Raw genomic sequence first — 10,227 nt, 5'->3', positions numbered from 1 at the left:
ATTGTTGATTAGATGAATTGCTTTGTTGTGGCGGATATGCTGGTCGTGAATTTTCTTGTCTATAAGGCTGCTGCATCGCTAGTTGCCTCTGATTATCTTGCAAAGAAAAATTCGGATGACTTCTCCACCCTGGATTATATGTGTTCGAATAGGGGTTCGGTGGTTGGCGAGCAATAAAATCACACTGTTCTTGCATTGATGCTCCTGGTTTAGTTCCGGGACAATCTATTGGTCGATGAGGCCCACTGCAGAAGTCACAGCCATCAGGTGATAAGGTTTCCATCGGAGCCGAGGGTTGCGTGTTCAAGAGTTGTGTGTTCATTGCTGAAACATTCATCTTTCCCATTGTTTTGACCAGCTGTTCCATTTGTGAAGATAGTTTGCTGATCGCCTCGCTGTTTGTGAAATTCGTGATTCTTTTGCTGTCGGCTCTTACGGAATGCCAGTTGTAACTAGTGTTGACCACTCTCTCTATTAATTCGTACAAAGCTTGAGGTTCCAGTTCCTCCGGATTTCCATTGGCAACTGATTCAATTTGTATCTTGTAGGCATTGGTCACTCCATTATAAAAGTTCTACACCTGCATTCACATGGGTATGCCATGATTCGACACTCTTCGCAATAATTCTTTATATCTTTCCCACGCTTCAGATAGTGATTCGTCCTCTTCTTGAACGAAGTGTGAAACCTCATTCCTCAACTTGATTGCCTGTCTAGGTGGGAAATATTTCATCAGAAATAGGGTAGCCATTTCCTCCCAGCTCGTGATAGATCCTGATTGTAAGTTCTTCAACCAGTTCTTTGCCTTGTCTTTCAAAGAGAAGGGAAACAGCTTGAGCCGTATGACCTCGTCATCATCATTTCTATGGGATCGAAAAGTGTTGCACATTGTGATGAAATCTTGAATATGAGCATTAGGATCTTCATTTGGGTATCCCCCAAACTGCACAACTGTTTGTAACATCTGAATCATCGGGGCTTTCACTTCGAACATGCGATTCCCATCGTTTGGTATGATAATGCATGAAGAATGCCCTTCGGTGGATGGTCTGTAGTAATCCTTCATCCTCAACCTCGGGTTGACATTATTGTTGTTATTTTCGTTTTCACCATGACCTTCCTCATGGTTCTCACCGTGTCCTGGGCCAGGTATCTCGACTTCACGGTCCATTCTGTTGCGTCGAGCTTGTCTGAACAGTCTTCTCCTTCTTCTGTACGTTCTTTTTATCTCAACGTCTATAGGAAGGATAGGAACACCTGCTCTTCGCATACAAAACTAACAATCAAAATGCACAAATTGGACAAACAGGTGGTTATTAGGTAACAAAATAAGCATACAAATTCTTCGATATTTCAGTTTAAACAATCCCCGGCAACGGCGTCAAAAAATTGGTGTATGAAATAGGGACGCTAGCAAGTGTACTAGGTCGTGTGTAATATTGGCAAGACCAAGTGTCGTATTCCACAGGGATTAAACTTAAACAGGAAGAATAAGTTACCTTAAGTGTTAGATGTGAATTCTGAAGAGTGATAGTGACTTAAATCATAAACAAATATCAAACAGGCAGGTAAAATGTGCAATCAAAATAAACAAACACAAGCCTAACCATGCGCCTAACGATCAACTGTGCCTATCTTTATTATATGAAGAAGTGAATCAATATTCCCGAGTTGGGTCTTTCCCTCATTGGTCACTAAGGTCAGGTATCCCATTTCCAAAGTTCCTAAGTAAATGATATTAAACAAGTCTCCTTGTGATAAATCAAGAACAAGCATTAGGCCTACGGGAACATTCGTAAAGAAACCCCAATATGTGGTGGTTTTCATCTCCGTCCACCACAACATATGCCGATTAACTATTTCCATCATATCGGAGCACTCTCGTGTCATCCTCAATAACTATTAAATAGACTTGATCATAATCTATTCTTTAAGCAAGTTAATAACACTCAATCATGGATAAAACACTTCATTCATTTAGATAAAGATACTTACAGTCGCCGTTTAAATGGCTGGCTAGGCCTGCTGAAGAACTACTCACCCATTACTATGAGTGAACAGCTTCTTCCCAAAAGCATCATCGTTCCAAAATAAAAGACACAGAAATTAAAAGCTAAGGGTGGCGCTAAAGCCGAGATATCCTTCTTCCTAAAACATTCTTCCTATTTATACTCTTACATCAACCCTAATTACAAGGGCAAAGAGTCACAAAAAGGTACAAAACAAGGACAATATGATCTTCATACACTTGGCGTGAGATGGAGGACTGTCTTGCCTTCCACGTCTTTCTCCCTTTCTCTCTCCTGTGACTTGCTCGACCCGTGCTATTATCTGTTTTCTTCCAACTGACCCGATAAAGCTGCATTTTAAGCTGTTCTGTTCTACCGATAGGCTGTTCTTGAAGATTCCTGCTTGAACTGTAATTTCTGGCTGTTTCTTCCATTACTGGTTGAAAACTGGTACTTTAAGGCTCTTTTCCATGAATGCTTGTCTTCAAAAGTCTGCTCTTTTCACTCGCATCAATCTGCATATAAAAGGTGCGACGACAAGGAGGCTTGATGAACATAAGACATTGGCGAGAATGAGCCGACCGATTCCAACATGATCGTAGCCATTTGCTAAAAAAGTCTTCCGCCAAACCACAGAAGATGGGTGAGAGGGGTCCCCTTGTCTCACACCTCTTGAGCAACCAAAAAATCCCTTAGCCTCCCCTCCAACCAGAACTGATAGACGAGCGGAGGAGAGAATATTTAGGACCTAGTCCCTGAATTTGAGCAAGAAGCCAAAGGCCTCCAACACAGCCAGCAGGAAATTCCAATCTAAGGTCTCGAAAGCCTTGCGGATATCAATTTTGAGGACCATGTTCCCTCCAAAACAGCTCCTGTCTAGAGAATTTATACCTTCTAATGCAGCGACAATACAATGATGAATGGTGCGCCCCTTAATAAAGCCAAATTGGTTGGGGGACACGATTCTAGCAGCGATAACTGATAGCCGGTCCGCAAGAATTGTAGATAGGATTTTGTAGAAGAAATTCCCAAGCACTATTGGCCTAAAACTCTCAATTCTGTTGGCTCCCTGAACCTTAGGTAGAAGAGCAATAAGGTTAGAATTCATACCCGGAAGAATGTAACCATTTCTGAAAAAGTCCTCAACCATAATGCAAACGTCAGAGCCGATTATCTCCCAGAAGGTTTGGTAAGAGGATCCACCGAACCCGTTAGGCCCAGGCGCGCTGTCCCAATCCATCGCAAAAACAGTTTCTTTAATTGAATCGCGAGAAGGGATGGCGGTCAAATTATCATTTTCCTCGTCAGACACCATACGAGGGATCAGAGAGGCCACCTGAGACAAATTACTTGGAGCAGCAGAGCACTTGAACAGCTGTGTATAAAAATCGACAATGTGAAGCGCAATGTCAGTCGAATTGGTTGTTAACTGCTCATTGATGATGATCATAGCCTGAGAGCCAGCTGTTAACTTCTTTACCTTTGCCGCCTTGTGAAAGAAAGTCGAGTTTCTATCTCCAGCCGCAAGCCACTTTGTCCGGCTTTTTTAACGGTAATTAATCTAATGTCTGAGCAACTGAAGTTCTAGATCTCCTTGCACAGCCATTTCACATGCGTGCAACTCCAGCGTTGAGCCCTATTCAGAGACCCGCCGCTGAATTTCAGCATTTCGACTATTCGCCCTTTGAATGTTCATATCCACTCTACCAAAAACTGTTTTATTCCAGTCCCGAAGAATAGGATGAAGCGTTTTGAGCTTGTGGCACAAGAGCTGAGCCGGCGGGAGCGAGAGCGTGGAGCTAACCCAATGTGAGTTGACCACCTCGCAGAGCGATAAATGAGTAGTCCACATAGCCAAGAACCTGCACCACGACATCTTCTTATCCCCATTCTGTAGTTCAGTAGCAGCGGACTATGATCCGAGCAATGTCTGGGCAGAACCACACAACTGACATGATCCCAGCGATCAATAAAGGCCTCTGATGTGGGTGCTGCCAATTCTACCATTAGACCAGGTCAACTGAGCGCCGGAAGTGTCTACCTGTACAAGATTACCGAGATTAATGAAACTGCGAAAATCGTTGCAAGATCCCACCGAGTCGCACCGGATTTTTCGTGGGCGCCAGTTAAAGCGTTGAAATCTCCCATGACGACCCACGGTTGAGACCGACTCATAGCTAACCCAAGCAGAGATTCCCAAAGCGACAACTGACCAGCCCAACTGTTATTTCCATAGATAAAGGAGAAGACCTGTTTGGAATCAGCATTACCAACTTCCAGAGTGACGTGCTGATTATGAACGCATATATTAGAGAAGTCGAGATTCGACTTAATCAGAACCCAAATAGAAGGTCAATCTCTACTGTTTACTGAAGCTAACGAAAACCCCATAGACTCCCAAAAAAGCCTAGGCAGATTACCAAAAGCAATAAGCGGTTCGGTAACACAAATGATATCTGGTCTGTGCGTCTGATAAAGCAATTTTAATGCCCTTTATGTTCTAGGGTGGCGGATCTCCCTATAGTTTCAAAACAAAGCAATCAATGATACCTGCTTGGAACCTGACTCAGCCTTTTAGCGCGAGCTTCCCTAATCGGTTGCTGAACCTTTAGTTTCGTCTTTCTTCCCTTAACCATACTCCAGCCAAATGACTGATTCTGATTCTCCTACAGTTGCCCAGTGTTCTGTTTAAGTTGTTGCTCATTGATCTGCTCCTCCTAATGATCCTTATGAATAACTAACTCCATAGAGGTGGAAACCGGATGTTCAATACTGATGGGGGGCTTTCCAGTCCCAATTCTGCATAATAGGACCCTCAGAATTTATTTTCGGTATATCCGCCACCCCGATAAGCTGCGGGATAGGATTTGTTATGCCTATGAATATCTGTATATCTCTATCAGCATTCAAATGTTCAATCTCTGGTCTCAATTCTATTTCTGAATCCTCTTCCTTGATATCCGCCCAGTTCTTAAGCTGTTGTGTTTCCTGGTGGCTACTGCCTTCTATTACCGGTGATTTGCCATTCTGAGCTGATGTAACAGCTTACTGTTTTGGTTGCGAAGCCATACGGACTGGCGATCGCCCCCTTGGCGTAACCGATTGAATCCGCTTGCCTTCCCTCTTGCTAATATTATTTGTTTACTCTCTCCATGGGTTCCTACGGCAATGCAAAGCAGAATGACCTATAATCTTACAAATAGAGCAAAAGCCAGGAAGATTTTCATAATCAAGGTCTACCCAATGTCTCACATTGTCTGTGTCAACTCGTATTTTGTATTGCAATTCTTGTGCTAAATCCACTTCTATTAGCACTTTAGAAAAGTGTCTTAATTCCCCTTCAATTGTATTTCTATGAAAACGAAGAGGGGTGCCCACAGCACGCGTAATACCAGCAAGTATCCGCTTGTCCCAATATTCCCGAGGGAGATTGTAAAATCTCACCCAAATATGGGCTGAAGATGACCTGTAAGACTCTGGATTAAAACTAGGTGACCAAGGAATAAAGCGGATAATACCTGGTTTTAGAGGAATGGCTCCCTGTCCCCAAACTTTCTAAATTGCCTCTACGGTCGGCATGATGATATGATAGAATCCTCTACCCAGGGAGATTAGCTTCCAGTCCATCTGTCTGCCCAACTGGTGTTCAATTTTCTTTTCAAATCGACCTGTTTCCAAGGCGTTTCACCTTTTTGTAAATTGATTCGGCCAATAATCGAGTTCTGGCAAGCTTTCAGTCGTTCTTGATAAAGCGATTGAGGGATTTTAACCGCCTTGAATCCGCCTTCCTCAGTGATCATTGTCGAGGCCACCGGCTAAACGATCGAGGGTTCTTTGTTCCCTGTTAGCGTATCGGCATATGAGCGAGTGGGAGGAACCATGCCCATCGAATTTGCGAAAGCTTCTCTGCTGAACAAACGGGATATGCACGGGGGGTTTTCGGCCGTATCTGGGTTTCGCGGCAGTGATAGTTGCTGATTTTTTGTGATTGATTCTTTGGAAAAGAGATGGGCGATGGGAAAAGGGGAATCCGACGACGGGTAGGGGGAATTGCGTTAGGGAATCGTCGCCTCTTGATGAGTACAAAACTACCAAAGTGTATCTACCATAGCTGTCCTAATTCATCATCTTCTCTAATTGGTCCTAATTCATTTACAACTCGACTCATTTACGACCCTAATTTAGTTTAGAACTCATTTACAACAATATTACTCTTTTATCATTCTATTAGTGTAAATTGTCAAATTGGACCAAATAAAATTTAAAATAATAATACTTATTCTAATCTTTCTATTTTTTTTGGTAAATATGAAAAGAAAAAACACAAAAAAAAACATTCTAATCTTTCTATTAGTTTATATTCATAGTCTTATGTAATTTTTATCTCCAAATTTTATAATCTCATCATTATTTCTCCAAATTTTATAATTTGATCATTATTTTATTCATTTTTATAACAATGCTCTTTAATCCTTCTATTAATGTAAATTATCAAATTAAAAAATATTTGTATAGTGCCAAGAATTAAAAAATAATTAAAAACACTTTTTTTTTTAAATTCCATGGATGAATTCGGATAGTATGATTCACAAAATTATTCTTAATTATATGTACAGAGTATTCATGAAATGTATTCAATTTTTGGTTTTTCTTAACCAAAAATATGTATTAAAATTAGTATCCTAATTATTTAACACTAATTTCAATGGAATTTAGCACTCATTAAATACTATCTTAAATAATTGCAAGTTTCCATGAATAAAAATAAAAAATAAAATTTATATTTATTAAGTTTAATAATGATATTTCAAGTCACAAAAATTAGATTTTATCCATTCTATCCCTATTTTTTCTATCCATTTAGCATAGTCCTTTTTTATATACCCACAATGAATGTAATTTGGTGGGTGCATGTGTAAACTGTAAAATCAAGGTAAAATCTGGGTACAAAAATTTATGAAATCTCCACCATGGATTAGATTCCCTTGTAAGTTTATATAAGTGTCATACTTCCTTATGGTCATCAATAAGAGAGAGATCATAGGTGGTCTCAAAGATAATGCAGCTTGTGATAAAAACAACAATAACTCCATTATCAATCTTGATCTGTGAGTTCCCTTGGATCCTTATTTCATTTTGTTTTTTTATTATTCCAATTGAATTCATATTTGGTTTTGTTTTTTTGGTTAATCTGATTTTTCCCATCATGGGTGAGTTCATCTGAACCCTTATCTACTCTAGACATTTATTTTAGTTGTTACTATTTGCCTTTACTCTTATGGGTTTGTGTTGCTGTACCTGTTTGCGAGGTAGCAGAAACTCTCACTGAATGAATATCTAACCAAATACTATGTTTTCATCTAACATAGCACAAACTCTTATGAGTTTGTGTTGCTGTATCCAAACACCTAAAGGATGCATTTTGTATTATGGATTTCACTTTCAAGTGAAAGAGAAAATCTAAAATCTAATAGCAAATAATAAATTTCCACTTATTTGTGGATTTTATCCTTGAAAATAATAATAATAAATAGTAAATTGATGATGGTGAACAGAGGTGATCCCATTATGTTGGAGGCGTACTGGAGGAGAATGGGGGACAGGTGTAAGATGGTGATTTCAGGAAGTGATTTGATGAGTTACTTCAATAACGCCGGGAATATATGCTGGTTTTTAGATGATGCGATCAAGCCGCTACATAGGACGGTTGGGAATGAAGTTTCAGATGATCGGTACGCAGTGGTGGGAACAAACTCAACTCAGCTTTATCAGGCTGCGCTGTATGCTTTTTGTTCCGGCAGTGGATCTGAACCTACAATTAAGAAATGTGCTAATTAGAGAACACAATATTTTTTATACACCCACACTGAATGTAATTTGGTGTGTGTACATGTAAACGGTAAAATCAAGGTAAAATCTGGGCACAAAAATTTATGAAATCTCCACCATGTATTGGATTCCCTTTGTAGTGTATATAAGTATCATACTTCCTTATAGTCATCAACAAGAGAGAGAGATCATGGGTGGTCTCAAAGATAATGCAACTTGTGATAAAAACAAGAATAACTCGATAATCAATCTTGATCTCTGAGTTCACCTAAATCCTTATTCCATTGTTTATTATTATTCTGATTGAATTCATATCTGGTTTTTTTTTTTTTTGGTTAATTGGATTTTATCCCATCATCTGTGAGTTCATCTGAACCTTTATTTAAACTAGACATTTATTTTAGTTGCTACTATTTGCCCTTACTCCTATGGGTTTGTATTGTTGTACTATGTTTTCATCTAACATAACATTTGCTTTATCCAAACACCTAAAAGATGCATTTTGTATTGTGGATTTCACTTTCAACTAAAAGAGAAAATCTAAAATCTAATAGCAAATAATAAATTTCCACTTATTTGTGGATTTTATTCTCAAAAATAATAATAATAAATACTAAATTGATGATGGTGAACAGAGGTAATCTGATTATGTTCGAGGCGTACTTGAGGAGAATGGGGGACAAGTGTACGATGGTGATTTCATGAAGTGATTTGATGAGTTACTTCAGTAAGGCCGGGAATATATGCTGGTTTTTAGATGATGCGATCAAGCGACTACATTGGACGGTTGGGAATGCAGTTTCAGATGATCGGTACTTGGTGGTGGGAATAGGCTCAACTCACTCTATCAGGCTGCTCTCTTTGCTCTCTGTTCAGGCGGTGGATCTGAACCCTCAATAAGTGTTTTCTCTATGACCTCTCAATTTTAAAACCTCATCTTCCTCAATGAGAAAACAAATGAGAATAAATGTTTCATCTACAATCATCATATGCAAAACAAGTAAATGGAAAAAGAATTAGAGATACCAATAAAGCAAACAAGTAAATTTGTTAGAAGCCTCGTTATGGAATACCCAAATGGAGAAAGAAGAGAAAGCAAACAAGTAAGTGGAAAAAGAATTAGAGATACCAATAAAGTTTTAAATGAGTCACCATTTAGAATTTTAGTAATCTTTAGTGTGCCATTTTAAAAGCTTGATACAATCTAATTCTTTTGCGAGTTATAAAATTGTTTTACCTTCAGCCAACTTGAACCTCCATAAAAACACTTTGTGAATGTTGCTGCCTAGGAAATACTAGTAATGGAATAACAAATTTGTGCTTGCAATAAGAATACGCTATACCCAACTGTGTCTCTTTTTCCATGAAAAAAAGAAAAAAGAAAAACAAAAATATGTTTATATCATATAAATAAAAAACACCGAGTCTTATATATATTAGCACAAGAAGGCTTCCAATCCTTAAATTGTTTATTTTATTTTGTATTGTGCTTCTTAAAGCATAAATTATAAACAAGCCTATGCTTCATTCTTATAAAAATTATATTTTGGTCATGTTGTATATGTCTCTTAAATAACGTTAATAGTATTCGGCCAGCAGCATTTGAAGAACCCACACACTTTCCATTCCAAACTTACACCCTAACCCAATTACAACTGTGAAAAAGAACTCTTGATTAATCTGAAAGTTTGGATAGCTGCGATTTTATGCACTTGTGCAAGCATATGATACTAATAGTCTAGTTTGGACTGATGAGTAATCATCCACTTAGCCCGAAACACCATACTAAACTATTTTGAGTGAATGAGTGACCACTTGTGCGAGATGGCTAACTAAGAAATGAGTTTGAACAAACATTTTTTTTGTGAAAAACCTTAGGAAACTAGGGAAGTAGGAAATTCATGAAATTTTATAATGTCCATATTAAGTTTGCAGCATTGAGCATAAGGCATGTTTGTTTGACTATTTGGCATTGTGTTTAGTTACTGTAGTGTATGAAAATAATTTTGCATAGTCCTAAAACTAACCATGACAGAGTAACTTCAATACTTGAGGCCAAGCATTGTTCAAGTGTGAGGGATTTTGGTACGAGTGAAACTATGCAAATAAAAGCTAGATAACAACATGTACTTAACTGATTTAATGGGTCGAATGTGTTGAAATATGGACTTATCGTATGAATTGCATTATTGCAGGCCCATGAGCATGTAATGGATGAATCTGACTTTGGGAAGAGCTTGCCATAAGGAGCAAGTTGGTTGTTGTACGGATGGTTCACGAGAGACAAAGAGCGATGAGGACTGTTGTAATAGTACGATGGCTCCCTCATCCATCGATCAATCTAAAGCTTCGTTTTGATGATTCCATATTCACGTCATCCAACACTATT

Source organism: Euphorbia lathyris, chromosome 3 (assembly GCF_963576675.1).
Source record: "Euphorbia lathyris chromosome 3, ddEupLath1.1, whole genome shotgun sequence".
NCBI classification, from domain to species: domain Eukaryota; kingdom Viridiplantae; phylum Streptophyta; class Magnoliopsida; order Malpighiales; family Euphorbiaceae; genus Euphorbia; species Euphorbia lathyris.
This window is presented reverse-complemented; position numbering follows the sequence as displayed.